The sequence below is a fragment of the Culicoides brevitarsis genome, chromosome 1 (genome assembly GCF_036172545.1).
Source record: "Culicoides brevitarsis isolate CSIRO-B50_1 chromosome 1, AGI_CSIRO_Cbre_v1, whole genome shotgun sequence".
NCBI classification, from domain to species: Eukaryota; Metazoa; Arthropoda; class Insecta; order Diptera; family Ceratopogonidae; genus Culicoides; species Culicoides brevitarsis.
Window position 1 is genome coordinate 44,944,918 of NC_087085.1, and position 16,929 is coordinate 44,961,846.

General features: G+C 28.5%; 1 protein-coding gene across 1 annotated transcript in view; it reads right to left on the minus strand.

The window, feature by feature from the left end:
* Nucleotides 1-15,813, minus strand: part of LOC134838138 (uncharacterized) — a 103,359-nt gene extending 87,546 nt beyond the window's left edge. The window contains exon 1 of the mRNA XM_063853608.1: nt 15,668-15,813. The gene's annotated coding sequence lies outside the window, so the exon portion shown is untranslated. The remainder of the gene's footprint in view (nt 1-15,667) is intronic.
* Nucleotides 15,814-16,929: the final 1,116 nt, after the last annotated feature.

The following is a 16,929-nucleotide window of genomic DNA, read 5'->3' on the forward strand; positions in this document are numbered from 1 at the left end:
ATCAATTTATGATGTTCTTCGCTGTTTTTCACAAAAAAATAAAAAAAAATCTAAAGAAATTTTTTTTTTATTACAACCAAAGCAACGTCAACAGAATCGCACACATACAGTCTTCCGGAGCTTATCATTCGCAGCAAATCTTAAGTATGTATTTTTTTCACACGCATTTTTTATGATTTCTTTCACTTGTCGCTGCGGAGAATATTTTTCCCTTCTTTGCTTAAAATAATGCGAAATGAATGGATAAAAAGATGAGTCGTTTTTCTCGGCGAGCCGAATGAAAGCAAAAAGGAGCAAAAAAAAAAAAATGTACATAAAAAAGGGAACTGTCGCAATTTTTCATCTTTATACGCAATCACAAATGCTGCTCGGCAAATACATCATCTTTCTTATTCAATTTGAGATTTTATTGTAAAGTAAAAACCCCAAGAACGCCCGAACTGATTTAATATTCTGCAATTTTTTTGTGATTATTCATCTAATGCTCGTTTGAAGGACATTTTTTTCGGGTGAAAAATGAATCAGGGGAGATTAATGATGTCTGTCTGATTGTTAAAAAGGGATCCAATTATTGTCGTAATAAGCGTCATTGAGATTTTTTTCGTATAATTTATCTTTTTTTCTTGAATTCAGGGAAAAATTGTAGAAAAAATGAAATTTTTCTAATTTTTTATGGGAAAACTCAAAAATTAATTTTTTTTTATTTTCCATGAAAAATTTTAAAATATAAAAAAAAAGAAAATTAATTAAAAATATTTTTTTATTCTGAAATTTTTGAATAATATCTAAAATTATTAGAAACTTTAAAAAATTAAATTTTTTAAAAATGTTTAAGTATATTTAAATATTTAATATTTTTTAGAAATATAAGAAATAAAAATTTTTGATACTAAAAAATTTTAAAAATTCATTCAAATTTAATTTAATTTAATAAAATAGTTCTAAAATTTATTTTAAAAAAAATAAAAATATTTAATAAAAAATTAAATTATAAAATTAATTAAATGAAAAAATTATTTAAATAAAATAATTAAATATAACTTAAAAAATTTTAAAAATTAAAAAAAATATATATAAATTTTTGATATTTTATTTAAAAAATTATTAAAAAAATTTCGGCGAATTTTTTAAAATAAAATTCAAAATGCGGTTAAGTTTTTAACTCCAAGCAAAAACTTTTCTACCTAATTTTTTATTGCAAGCACTATTCATGAATAAAAAACCTCGCTAAACGTTACTAATATACATAATTATCTCAAATAGCCCAATCAATTTCTCGCTGCTCTCGGACTACCAAATTATCTGATAATTTTTCTCGGCAAAACTCACTTTTTTCCGCATTAAATCATTTTTATGGCCAAGAAATGGAAATTGGCTTTGGCAAGTGGCAAGCCGTACCGAAATTGAATTGAGAGGCAATGATAATGATCTCTGCGAAGCACGGAACCGTAAATGACTGATCTTCTCGCATAAAAGTTATTGAATTGAAAGATGGAAAATTATTTGTGATAGAAAATTAAATGTTCTTGTTCGCATGTTGTCTACTTTATCATTAAATTGATCGGTTTATAGACTGAGTGCGGCAACCAGCAAGATTGATAAACAGACACAAACACACAGTTTGTTGTTATTGCGGGGAAAAAGGGACGATCTGATAACATTGTAAATAAATAGGTTGCCATGTTAAGGAATGCACAACCTTTTTTGAACTTTTGCTCAACTTTACATTTGTTTGTCTGATAAAATTTTATTTATATTTGTAGCGAAAAACGATTACGCCTGAATGAGGAACAACGACAAGGTAGCGAGAGAGAACTTCCTTCGTCTCTGTCAACAACACAGGAAACAATTACAGATTTGACAGAGATAAAACGTGAAATCAGCAGGGAAATTGATGTCGGGCGTCTCCATCGTCGTGTTTCGTGCTTCATTCACCTTGCTGCATTTCACCATCATAACTCAATCCATTTTATTTGCTCCATTTTCTCATAAATAATGAATTAAATGGTGTTAGTTTATTGCAGTCAGAGGCATTCGCCAGCCAGCCAGCAATAACAATAGACACAGAGAGGCAAACAATTATTTGAACTGTAAACATTACAATTTTGTGAAAAGTGAAACAGAGCAAATTCGAGACGAACGAACGAACAAGAAGAAGAGGAGTATGTCATAAATATTGCTTTAAAATGGCTTACACTTGAATTAATTTTGTATGCGATACGATTGTCAGACAGACACACACACACGTCTTTGCTTAATTTTGTATGAAATTTGCATTCGGAGTACTTGACTGCCTTCTGTTTAACTTTACGTCTTGCTGCTGCAGAAAAAAAGGTAGATAACGTTGTCTTGACTTGCCTTGAATCGGAAACAACCGAGGCTTTATTACAATTTATACGTAAATCCAATTTATTTTACGATAACTGCAGCTTTTCTCTTCAATATTTATGACGCTGCGTCAGTTTTTTTTTCAGGATTTTAAAAATTGTTGCAACTTTCACGTGCTAATTTGAAAGTCATTCACCTTCGTCACGAACGTCGTAAAAATTTTCCAAATGTGCATTGGGAACGAATTTAAAATGTAATTTGGGTCAATAAATTCAATCTTCTTCTTCTTTGCTTTTATTAAAATTTTTCGTCTTAAAACTACACAATTTTTTGTCTTGGTTTCAATTAATTAATAAATGGGTCAATAAATTCAATATGTTTAATTTTTTAATTTTTAAATAAGAAAAATATCAATTTTGATAGACATTTATCGCAAAATTTTAACTTTTCATAAAAATAATTAATTTTATATTTTTTTTTCAACAAAAAAAAAGTAGTTGAACAACTTTTCTTGTTATAAAATTGCTCATTTTGTACAAACTTGTCATTTTCAAACACACACGTACGTAAAAAAGGTTTAAAAACCAATAAATTTTATTACAGATTTATTAGTTTTAATATTTAATTATAAAGTATAAAGCCATCTCATTTATAAAATACAGTCGAGTTTATTGAGAGTTATGAAGAAGAACGATCGCAAAAAAAATCCAATGTAACTAAAATGGATTAAAAGTTATTATTTTATGTGACATAATTAAAAAAAAAATACTAATTGAAAAAGTATTAATTTTTAAAAGTTTTTTTACGAGCACGTTCACGATAAATTATTGCACGTCGCTCTCGCCGTCGTATAATAATAAATAAAATAAAATAATATAAAATAAATCGTCCAGACCAACTTTTGCATTGTATCACTTAACAAAAAAATACGTTTCAGCATTGCTTGCTCGCTGATCTCCCTTGTGGAAAATGAGATACACATAATTATGTGAACCAGCAAAAATTGTAAAAAAAAAGTTTTATAAAACCATTTTTCCATGGTTGGATTGGAGTTTTCGAATAAGAAAGCGAGCGAAAAAATATCATACAGTTTATAATGAAATAGCTTGTACAACAGAAAAGTTTTTCAATTGATATGAAAGGTAGAAGCAACTTTTTTTTTTAGAGAGGATACTACTTTGTGAACGTAGATTTTCATTTATTTTCTTACAACTATTTATTTAGTTAAGTTAATATCTGTCTTTTATCTCGCTTTAGATTTATTTCTGCAGTTATTAAGGCCAATGCAATGAAAAAGTGTTTCAAATTTCATTTTAATTAATTTTTTTAATGAAAATTTCTTTAAAATTAATTTAAAAATTCGTAAATGTCAATTCAAAAAATGACCGTTAAAAATTTGAAATTCGCTTTTTTGCTAATTCAATTATTTTTTCTCTTTTAAAAATTTCAATTTAATTCACAAATTTTAGAAAAAAATTGTAAATGTCAATTCAAAAAATGACCGTTAAAAATTTGAAATTCGCTTTTTTGCTAATTCAATTTTTTTTTCTCAGTCAGGAAGAGCTTAAGATTTTATTTAATTAATTTTGTCCATTTTATCTCATTATAATTATAAAAATATTACAAAAAATAGCAATATTGAGTCAAGTCGTTGTCAAACTTCACTGCAAAACTTCGTGAATATCAAAAACATTTTTTTTAACAAAGTCTGTAAATTTACTTAAACTTTTCCATTTGCTTTTCATTTTCGTTTCATTATTATTATTATCTCTACCCCGAAAAAAAAATCCATTTTCCCAGAAATTATTTTAATATAAAACTAATTTGACTGTTATAAGAGTTTATCTTTCAAATTTACAGAGCACAAAAAAAAAACATTTTTGTCCGTAAAATAATTCGAAACTTGTGCTTAATTCATCCAAAAAGTTTGAAATATTATTTTTAGCAGCACAGCGGAGGATTGGGTAACATCACGAGGGAGAGATTACTTTTCCAATTAAAACCAAATAATGTCTCGTTTCAATATTGACACATGCAACGTTTATGTAGGGACATGCTCTTTGAAAAAAAATATACAATTTCATCATCAACGTTGATTCTTTCGAAAAATTCAATCGCGCTGAACATTAATCAAAAAAATGTAAAAAATAACACGAAAAGTCAAAGATGAGCGAAATGCGTTTTTTTTTGAGCGAAAAAAAATTGTTTGTGTAACTTTTCGTATCATCGTTCAGGTGTAATAGCGCTTTGACAACGACGACGAACGTTTGCATTTTTATTGACATGAAACATTTCAATCAATTTATCTGTTTGAGGATGTGTGTCAGAGGCAAAACGAACGAAACGAGAGACGTATCAAAGGCAAAATGAGCAACAACATCAAACACATAAATAAAGTTTACAAGTCGGGGATTGCCTTTGGCTTTTGCGTTTTTTGTAGTTAAACATCAAAATCAAAGGGAATCGATTTGATTTGATTTTTAACACGTTTTCGTGGAAAAAAATTAAATTTTTTATTCAAATCGATTTTATGACGTGAAATTGCAATTTTTTAAAATCCTTTTCGGGACTTTTCTTGCACTTATCGTCACCCCATAAAAGTTGACATTAAAAATTAATTACAGTTAATGGATTTGCCAAGGCATAAAACTTCTTCAGGCAATTTCGAGCTACCCCCAAAAAAGCGTAAACTATCATCTTGTAACGTCTCTCGTGCATAAATAAGGTAAAATTTTCAATATAATAATAGTAAATCTTATAAATCTATAAACAAACATTGAAACTCTTGGCAGTAAAAGTTTTGTGTTTCCTTATCTTACTTTTTAGCACTTTGTATACAATTCTCTCATGAGAAATTGGAATTCAATAGAATGTTTGGTCTTGCAAGGAAGGAAGCAACTTTGTTGCCGAAAATTTTTAATAAACAACTTATTTTTCATTCTTTTCAGGTAAATGCTCTGTTTTAGGAAATTGTCACTTTTTGGAAAAAATTTTTAAAAATTGTAAAAATTTGTAAAATTTAGAAAAAAAATTAGAAAAAATTTAAAATTTGGTAAAACACCTATTTAAATATAATATAATGAGGGCAATTTTTACCCAAAAGGGCAGTTGTTGCCCATTCTTGCCCTTTTCCTTAAAAAGTTAAGTTTAACATAAATTTTTATTCAAATTTCTTGCCTTTCTTCTTAAAAAGTTGAGTTTTGAAGAAAATACTATTGTATTTGGGCTAAAAGGGGACCACATTGCCCTTTTATTGAAAAAGTTCATTTTGACAGAAAATTTGTGAATTTAAAAAAATTTTGAAATTTTCAAAAAATCATAAAAAGATTATTGTATTTTTAAAATTTAATAACTTTACAAATTTTTAAAATTACCCAAAAGGGCAAATTGTCATTCTTGTAATTTTACTTAGGAAAAAATTTAAAATTTTTTATTTTTAATATTTCTTGGTTTTTTAAATTGTTTAAGCTTTCCATATTTGGGCTTAAAATGCCCATTTTTAGATATTTTTTATTTTTTAATATTTAGAATATTAATATTTTAAAAAATTAACTTGAGCTTGATAATTTGAGAAAATCTTAAAAACTCAAAAAATCAAATGAAAAATAATATCTTTTAAAAACATTTCAACTGCAGGTAATTTTTTTATTTTACAAAGTTATAAATATCAGATTTGTTTCAAAAACTTTTGCATGGTTAAGTTTTCCTGAATCACAAAACACACAAAAGCGATTTCAAAGGACAACCATTTAGAATCACAAGGAGAAGAAGAAAAGCCACAAACCAAAGTCACACAATATGGTTAAAGTCTCTGTCCAATTTGTATACAGTTTTTGTTGTCATTATCAAAAAAACACAAAAAAAATAGAACTTTTCTAAACACTTGTGAAGAGACAAACCATAAATATACGACCATGCACCAAGGCTTATGAATAAAATAATAAATTTCCTTTAAATCCTCAAAGTTATTTCTTTCTTCTCCTCTTTTTTTTTCCTCTACTCATAAAATTTGTGTCACACACACTTTTTTTTCCTACTTCCCTCATTATTTTTTATTAAGTATGTGGTAAATAAGGCTTTGACATAAATAATACATGAGAGTCTCTGCTGATAATAAATAAAGTTTTCTCATTAAAAAGAGTTTGTACGACTTCCTTGCAGCGAGCGTCGACGACGAATTTATTTTATTGGGGATAAATCTGTTGAGCAGGTTTGTGTTTCGAAAATTAGCACTAAATCACTTCGGTAATTAAGGAATAAATGATGACTTTAATGCGAGCCTCGTTATTATTATTATTATTTGCAGAGCCAAATGAGCTTAATTAAAATAAAATGTACATTTTACACACTCGCACAGGGAACGAACGAAGAAAAAGGAACGCAGATAATAAATGCCATTATGCCTCACAAAAGATTTCTAATTGGTAACATTTTTCAAAGCGAACGAAGAGTGCTTTTGATGATGCAGCAACTACCTAACAAGACAATGGATGTAGAAAAATTTTAGTACATTTCAGTTAACACCATTTAAGCCACAATTGAAAACTTGCCAAAAAATTATATTTTTTTTCCTTTCAGAAACAGTGTTTGTTTGAAAGACCGTCACTTGAACAAAAACACAAAACGAACAAAAAAAAAATTGAAGAAGAAAAAAGGATTTAATGCCCTTTTTATCCTCTTGCATTCATTGTTTCTCTGTCTCTCTCTCTTTCGGATTGTTTGTCGCTATTTTGTAGTTTCAAGTATATTCAATGTCGAAATTATGTACGACAAACTACGGGAAAGATGACAAAGTGGTGTCATACAAACATAGACTTCACTGCAGTTATTTAATATTTTTGCTCGTAATGGTCATAACTTTGACTTTTTTCGTTTGTAAAGTGCATGTTTTGTTTTTTGTCTTTCTTTTTGTTTTGCGAGACAGTATTTAATGGGTATGGAGACAAAAATTACTTTGTAGTTTTTAATTTGAAGATTTTTTCTTTGTTTTCTTTAATTTCAAACAAATTCGAATGGAAATTCACGCAAAAATTGTAAAAAGGGCAATCATTACCCAAAAGGGCAGTTGTTGCCCATTTCTTGCCCTTTTACTCAAAAAGTTCAGTTTAACAGGAATTTTTTTAATTTTCTGTCAATTTCTTGCCTTTTATCTGAAAAAGTTGAGTTTTGAGGAAAATTCTTTGATATTTGGGCTGAAGTTTGCCCATATTGCCCTTTTAGGAAATAGGATAGGAAATTTTTTATATTTTGTATTTGGCGGAAGAAAAACTAACCTTTCAACTTCGAGCTAAAAGGAAATTTTATATTTATTTGAGTTTAAAGTATAAAATCCTTAATGAGGGCAATTTTTACCCAAAAGGGCAATTGATGCCCATTTCAAGAAATTTTTTGATTTTTCAAGTTGAAATAAAAATTTTTGACAATTTCTTGCCTTTTATCTTAAAAAGAGGAGCTTTAAATAAAATTCTATAATATTTGGACTTAAAGAAAAAATTTGCCCATTTTGCCCATTTACATAAAAAAAATTAATTTGAAAGACAATTTTCAGTATTTAAAGAGAGTAAAAATCCCTATGTTGCCCTTTTTTTCAATAGAATACAAAATTTCAAAAATTCATGAAGAAATTCATGAAAATTTCTTTATATAATTCTTTTAATTGAACAAAATATCTTCTTCAAAGAAAAAGCAATTAGATAAAAATTTATTTGAAATTTCTCCAACTACAACAATTCAATAATAATAAATGCCATAAATTTATTCAAAAGGCCTTCTCTCAAACAAACATTTTGAAGCAACAAACACACAAGTTAATAAGTAAATCGTGTCCTTTCACATCGTTTGGCACATTATCAAACCGAGTAGGTAGTTACGTAAAACAAACAATTTGCGCTCTCGATACAATAAAATGTAAACAATTAATATTACATTCCACAGATGATGTCAAATTGTATTGTTTTTGTTGTTTGTTGTCGTTTCTTTGTGCGATCCGATTCTATTAACTAATTAATTAAATTATAAAATCACTTTAGGCGAACTTTGCTCTCGTGTTTCATCAAAAGTAGGTCGCTGCTGCTCGTTTCACTTTTTAATAATTAATTTAAAAAAAATTGTTTGTTTTGAATGGGCAAACATTCTGAAGAAAAAAAAAAATTTTTCGCTAAAAAAAATTAATTCCGTGAATGACGTCCCCCTCGTGCGATTTCACGTCGAACTTTGATGCGAATCGGGCCCAGATTGAGCAAACAAAGCAAAAGTTGAAGAAATAAAGGAACGGAAAAAAGATATTTCCCTATTCCCAAATCGTCTTACAAGCCGCTTTATCGCAATAATAAATATTATTATGTCATTTAAGTTTGAAGGAAGAAAAAAAATGAAATTGCAAAAAAACGGAAAAAGTTTAAATGAGAAATATTTATAATATATATGAGGAGGAGGAAGAGTCATTTGACGATAGGGGTGACATCAAATGCGGTTTCATTTCGTACTTTCACAGCAAAAAATTACAAGATTCCGAGCCCTTTTATCGTTCTCTTCAAACGTATTCAAATTACAAAGAGAGACGAATTCATTAGAAACCAATGACGACAACACAACAAGAAAGGAGAGAACGAGAAAAAAAAAATGCGAAAGATCGATGTCTTTTACTTACGTTAAATTGACTTTTCTAAAGTTTAATCTAACTTTGTGTAAGCCTCTTACCTGGAATGAGAGAAAAAAGTTTTTCATTTTCAGTAAATTTATTATCATTATTTTTTATGTTGCTTTTCTGCTTCTACATTCGGCATGTCAATGCTTGAAATGAGCGAAAAGGCGATTTTTTAAATGTCTGTCAAAGAATTGTCAAAGGGCTTTAATTGAAATTTTTATCAAAGGCTCAAATTCAAATCGACTTTCGTTTCAGAAATTTTTTTCAGACAATTTTTTCAAAGAAATAAAGTAAAAGGGGAATTTTTACCCAAAAGGGCAGTTGTTGCCCATCGTTGCTTTTTTACTCAAGAAGTTTAGTAAGGCAGAATATTTTTGATTTTTTGACAATATCTTGACTTTTTTCTTAAAAAGTTGAGTTTTGAGGAAAACATTCTGAAATTTGGGTTGAAAGAAGAAAATTTGCCCATTTTGCCCTTTTACTCAAAAAATTTAGTTTTAAAGAAAATTTTCTTAATTTTGAAGTTAGCAGACTAAAAACTACCCTTTTAACTCAAAAAGTAAAATTAAAAAGAAATTTAATGATTATTTGGGTTGAAAGAAGAAAATTTGCCCATATTGCCCTTTTACTGAAAAAGTTCATTTTGGCAGAAAATTTTCTAAATTTTGGGGTTGACGGAAGAAAAACTAACCTTTTAATTCAAAAAGTTGAGTTAAAAAGACCAGATAAGATAAAAGAAAGATAATATGGGCAATTTTTACCCAAAAGGGCAGCTGTTGCCCATTCGTGCCCTTTCGCTTAAAAAGTTTAGCTTAACAAGAATGCCTCGAATACGATTAAATTTTTCACTTTTACCATCATATTTTCAAATTTTTCCCATTTTATGTTGAAATGGAAACATGTAAATCGATTAATATCACAAACTTTTTTTCTCAAAAGTTGTTCCCTTTTAAAAATTTCTCGTTGCCATGCAAGCACCGCACAGTACACGACAAATGCTCACATAAAATATGCATTTTGCATCACATTAGATTAGATGCATTTGCAGAAAATGAGATGAGAAAGTACTTTATTATGTTAAAAAGGTACTCATTCAACCGAAATTCATAACCGCATGAACGCTCTCATAATTATAATACATTGTGGAAAATTTCAAATTCATGCAAATAATTTATTCGAAAATTTTGGGATTCCTGTGATACGGAGCGACGTACAGCGGAAAACATATGATTATCGTTGTTATTATTTGGAGAAAAACACCCATCATGAAGAAGAAAAAAAAAACAGGAATTTGAATGATAATAAAATGCATAAAGTACTCTCATCCTCCTTTTATGACGCGAGCGAGATTGCATTTATTCGCCAAATTGGATGTTCACACAATATCGAAGTTTTTTTTTTTCGTCGTGATAAATTGTTGGCATCCATTCATATTTCCCATTAATGGAACACACACGCGACGCATTGAATGTATTTTCATTATTATTGATGAATTTGTGCCGATAGCTCGATGATAAAATGATTGAAAAAAAAAATAATGTTGTGTGCTTATTAAAATATTGCGAGATACAAAATGCCGTGAGTGCTGACAGTGACGTGTGTGTAAAGCAAAAGAAAACTGATAAGAGCGGAGAAAACGGAAAAAGAGGAGAAAAATTTAATAACATCTCAATCAATCAATTTTTCAATCATAATAAAAACGTATTTGATGCATGTATGCATAAGTAATGTCGGCGGCGTTGTGTACCTTCCGTCACCTCGCGCACGATATTTACAAAAGGGATTTAGGGAGAGAAAAAACCTCGCATCCCATCAATATCCATCGATGTAAATATGGATGACGAGGAGTCTCGAGAGACGATGGGAAAGGTTGAAAAAATGCGTTAAAAGTTTCGAGCAAAATGGGTCTGAATCGATTAAAATGTAATTTTGGCTCAGATTTTTTTTTGTCTTTCAATTATTAAAAAATTAGGGATTTTGATTAAATTTATCTTTGCATGATTTTTTTATAAAGATGTTGAAAAAAAAATAATTTGAAAATAATTTACAAAAATTACAATAAAAAAAATTAAAAAAAAAAAAAATTAATAAAATAAAAAAAAAAATAAAAAAAAAAATAAAAAAAAAAATTAAAAAAATAAAAAAAAAAAAAAAATAAAACAAAAAATCAAAAAATAAATATAAAAAAATTTAGTTAATTATTATTTTTTTATTAAAAAATTAACGTCCTAAAATATGCAATGAATATTTATAATAAATTTATTATTTTTCCTTAATTAAGATATGCAATAAAGCTTGCATATTAAATTTTCGATTTTTCATGAATTTTCATATAATTTTTCTTATTTTTTCTATTCTAAAACCTTCTTTTGGCTTATTTTGACATTTTATAAAAGACTCTGAAAAGATTCTTGAAAAAGAACTTGAGTTATAGCGTTTCAAATTTTATATGAAACTTTTTGTTTAAATTTTGTAACGCTATAACTCAAGCTCTACTTTAAAAATATTTTCAGAATTTTTTATAGATTTTTAAGATAAGCCAATGTTTTTGAAAAAAAAATCAGAAAATTTTTGAAACTAAAGATTTTTTTTAGGTTTTTAATTTTTTTTAAATTTTAAAATGTAAATTTCATTGCATAACTTATCAATTCAGGACAAAAAAATTATTTTTATATTTTTAGATTTTTTTGTTTAAAATCAAGATACGCAATGAGAAGGTTTTTAGAGAAGAAAAATGTTTTAAAAAAATCATGTAAAATTTTTCTAATTTTTTTAATTTTTTATTTTAAAATGTAAACTTCATTGCATAACTTATCATTCATGAGAAAAATATTTTTTTTTACTTTAAAAATTAAATTAATTGTTTTAAAAAACAATTAAAAAAAGAATCTTTGTTAAGGATTTAAAATTTAAATTTTTAAAACGATTGAAAAATCTAAAAATTGTTCAAAATCAAGTCATTTTTTCACTTATTCAGTTGTTAAGACAACATCTTCCTTCATTTCCATATCCAAACAAAAACAAACTTTTACATTAAACTTTTTTTCTTGAGTTTTCACGAACTCTCTTCTCTTTTGAAGAAGAAGAAGTTGAACTCCAGCCGAGAGATTTCCAATTGTTTACCTTCGAACACTTCTTTGTTCGGTTCTTTGTCACCCCTTTTTTTCTACTTCCAATATGATCAACAAGGACCGACGGAACAACAAAATATGCAAAATGGGGATAAAACTCAATTTTTTTTTCTCTCATCGTGAATTCTTGCGACGAGACACAATGAAAACTTACACAAAAGTTAGACAAAAGAAGAAGCGAAATGGAACGAAAAAAAATTCTTTCTTCCTTTTATTATATTATTACTCAAAACTGTTCACGTTGCTTGACATTCGAACACCGCATGCACGATTCTTGTCATTCAATGTCACTCGAGTAGAGACGAGAAGGAGAAAAAAAGGTTGTGGCACATTTTTTTGCTACGTTCAAAAGTAATAAAGAATGAGTGAGCGCAAAAAATTAGCTATGCTCTGTGACACGTACCTCATTTTATTCTTATTATGATGACTTTTTTCACCTTCGCTTTGTTCGAATCTTCTCTCCGAATGTTTGCATTTCATCATTTTCCTTCGCTTTTTTTTTAACTTTTCAATTATGGAACGACCAAATTTTGTTTGTTCTTCCTTTTTTTTGCGAATTGTTTACATAGGCACGTTGGAAAAATAAAGACTAGACAGGCGACGAGGGAAGGAAAAAGAGGCGAAGATATCGATTTCGACCTCATACTTATCCAAATATCCGTGCGATGACGATTAGATGTAAAAAAATGGAACAGAGAGGAAATGAAATGACAGAAAAAAAGATTGTTTGCTAACGAACGACCGCGGATAACGACGACGACGCTTGGCGGGTATTTTGGTTCACTAAGTTCATATTTACTCAGCATTTGTGCGAGCGATCTGTTGACAAACGTTGATGATGATGATGATGGGTATGTGGTTAATAATCATGATGTCGCTGGATGGGAAATAGCACGAGAATGTAAATAGTGAGGAGTTTTTAACGCATTTCTTTGGAAAAAGTTGAAAAGTTGATCTTTTGAAACGAGAGGAGTATGAAATTGTGCAAAAATATAATTTTTAAAAAAAATGAGGAGTAACATTTTGTGAATTGGGAGTACCAAAAAGTTGAAAACTCGTATTTTACAAGAAAATTCTTAATAGTTTAATAAAATACTTTATTAGGAGTACAAAAATGTGAAGTGAGGTGTATTAAAATGTGAAATTTTTATATTTTGTTGAAGAAAAAGTAAAAAAAAAGGACCCGAATAGTCAATAGATTCTTAAATTCAAGCAAATTCTTTGAAATCGAAAAATGAGGAGTATAAAAAAGTAAAATTCTTATAATTTAAGGGAAAACTTCTACGAATGAAGCTCAATAAGTTTTCAATTTTATAAAAATGTGAAAAATTTTCGTATTATAAGGATTATGAAAATTTATAATGAGGAGTACCAAAAAGTTGAAAATTCGTATTGGACAAGAAAATTGCTAAAATAATTCAAGAGTACAAAATTGTGAATTGAGGAGTATTAAAATGATGAATTTTGATATTTTGAAGACATTTTTAATAAAAATTAATGAAAACAACATTTTATATTGAGAGGAGTATAAAAATGTGAAATTTTTCATAAAACAGATCAAAATGCGATCTAATTTGTGATTTTTTCAAGACGAAAACCATTGAATCTCTCTTGGTTTTAAATAAATATGGACGAACGAACTTTGAGGAAGTAAAATCATTCATCATAAACGAAACGAGAACGAGGACAAAAAGCGGGCGAGCAAGAAAGGAATGAATAAATTGATCACTCAACCGATATAAACTGGCATTCTATTAAGCCATTCAATATTTTTTTGTTGCTGCGATGTTATGTTGCCTCTGGATGATAGAATTTTACTTTGCATCAATAAGTTTCGTATTTTTTTCGTTCGTTCATTCAGAGGAGAGCGACCTGACAACACAGACACTGCGAACCAACATTGTTTCGGAATAATAGCAACAGTCATTCAATTTTACAATAAAACACAACGAATACGACGACATGGCACACCCGAGATAGGACGAGCAATGCGGTCTCTGCGTACCTGCTGCAACACAACAAAATGCAACAAAAAGTCTGTTATTTGTGTTCATGATAAAATTTATTATGATTACAGTATGAATAGAATTTCATCAATGTTGCAATATTTTATTCAAGATATACATGTGTTTGGCGTGTTGTTGCGCCCGTGTCGTCGTACAAACAGGAGGAAAGATATTTTTAGAGAGATATGTGCACAAAGTAGACAATTTATGGATGTTTTGTGTGTGCTTTTGCCGTTAGATGAAAAATAGAATTCCAACCAGAGGAGTGACACACAATGCCAAAGAGAATGTGTGTGTTTTGATGTTCAAATGGTTAGAAATGAGGAATAATAGAATGGTTTACTTTAATATTATCTTTAGCCATTATCTTCTAACAGTTCTTTGATTATTCCCTCTATTGATAAGAAAATAAAATCATTCAAGAACTTTCGAAGAGAAGCTCTAAAATAATGGAAAAGGCATTAAATTATTAAATAAATAGTTCAATGAAAGATTTTATGATACATTTTGAAGAACTGATGCATCAATAAAGCTCAAAAGAGGGATTTTGTATGAAATTTAACATTAATCCCGATTCTTGAGGTATTTAATGCAAATACAATTAACAAAATTGTATCAAAATTTACATTTATAAGCTTTTCTTAAAAAAATTAATTAAAATATCTGCTAAAAATTGAGAATTTTTGAAAAATTTTAAAGAAAATTTTGTCAATGTCAATTCAAAAAATGACGGTTAAAAAATTTGAAAATCGCATTTTCGCTAATTCAAGAAATTTTGATTAAAATTAACTTTAGTTTTTACTTAAAAATTGTTTTAAATTTTTCGTTATAAAGAAATTTATTTTCAAAAATCAAAAAATACAAAAAATTGAACCGAATCAGAACCAATCAAGGTAAATGTAATTACTGTCTCTTTAAATGGAACATAATATCCAACCCTCAATGCGATTATGGAGCAACTGAACAAACCATTGCACACATTATTATGTTTTGCCCAAAAAGATTCTTTGAAGGAAGTTATGAAGAATTGCACAATTTATCAAATCGAGCACGATACCTGAACCAACTTGACATCAAACTTTGAGAAATTTCAATATTAAAAAAAAAATATTCAACAACTTTCAATAAAAAAAAAAAAGTTCTTTGAAGAAAGTATTCCTGTAAAAGTCCCCTAAACGCTCATTGAACATCAAATTCTATCAATTTCACGCCATTCTTCCCATTTTCAAATAAATTCATCTTCAACAATTGCCCCAATAAAACTCATCAATATATTCAAATACTTTGTACAAACAATCAAAATATGTTTTATCTGTCAAATATTATGTCAATAACACAGGAGTGTGACACGATCAAAGGAGTTGTTCTTCGTCTTCTTTCATGTTGTACACTCGAAAGAAAATTCTCTTCGACACTTTACTTTATATGGTTCCCGCTTCCGTTCGCAGCAATGTCTTTCGATATCATTGTTCAAGTCAAGCAAACTGTGAAACTTTTCAATATTTAATTTATAATAAATATAATATTATTTCGTTCGTCTTTGGAGCGTTTCTTACCTGAAGAAGAAGTGAGTGTTTGTGTGTGAAAGATGATGCTCGATGCCAAATAAAATATATATTAGCAAAGTGTAGATAAATGAACACCTTCTGAATATTTGATGAAAAATTTTATATTTTTATTATGGATTTTTTTTTATTGTTGCTTGATAAACACACAGACACACGAACGTAGATTGAATGGAACGAAGAACGAAATCAAAATATAATTGTTTTCACTTTGATTTATAAATTTTCTTCTTTTTTATTTTTTTATTGTTTTATTCACCTAGTTTTCTATTTTTTTATGATTTTTTCTATTTTTTTATGATCTTATTATTTTATTATGAAATTCACACTTTGAACTTTTCGATAAATTTTTTATTATTTTTTTTTTAACTTTTAAATTTTCGTATTTTTCCTGAAAAAAAATTTAAAAGAATAAGGAAAAAATTAAAAAAATTGCAAAAAATAAAATAAATGCACGGAAAACGATTTTCGTTCGTGTTTTCATTTCCGGTTTTCATCCTTCTTCACTTCACATGAAAAAAAATTATTTTATTAAAGCACGGAACCGACGAAAATACGAACGTACAAAAAATAAAAACACTTGATTTTTCGATTTTTTCACAATTTTGCCAATTTCGGGCGATTTTTTTGGGTCAAATCCGACTTTTACTTACATTCGAAAGGACTTTTAGCACTCTCAGCTTTGGAAAACTTCCGAATTTTCCTTGCCATATGCCAATATTTTATTAGAAATTTATCTAATCAAGAAAATCCCGTAAAAATATTTTTTTTTTGCGATACCGCTTGAACTCGTCTGAACGCACAGAGAGACTTTTACTCACTGACAAGGAACCGAAGAATGACAATTTGTATAAGTGGTATCCTGCTGAAGTTCACTACAAATTGAATGAAGTTGCGAGTGTGTTGGTGTCTTTTGATAAGAAACTTACATTGGGGAGAGAGTTTTGCGAGAGAGAAATGCGGGACATGCGCAGATCCGAGGGATTTTTGACAGTTCAATGTGTATTTTACATCCGGATACTAACACAAAGGCACAAAATTCGGGTAAATATGCAACTCGCACACACACACACAGACTAGATGTAAATTTTTATGAGGTTCGTCGTGAATCGAAGGGGAGACACAGACACATGTTTCGTTCGTGTTGTCTACTATTTATGCTAAATTATCGATTTTTTCCCGACAAAATTTCTTCTTGCAGCTGAGTCTGTGTGTGTGTGTGTGTGTAAAAATTATATAAATAAACAACCTGT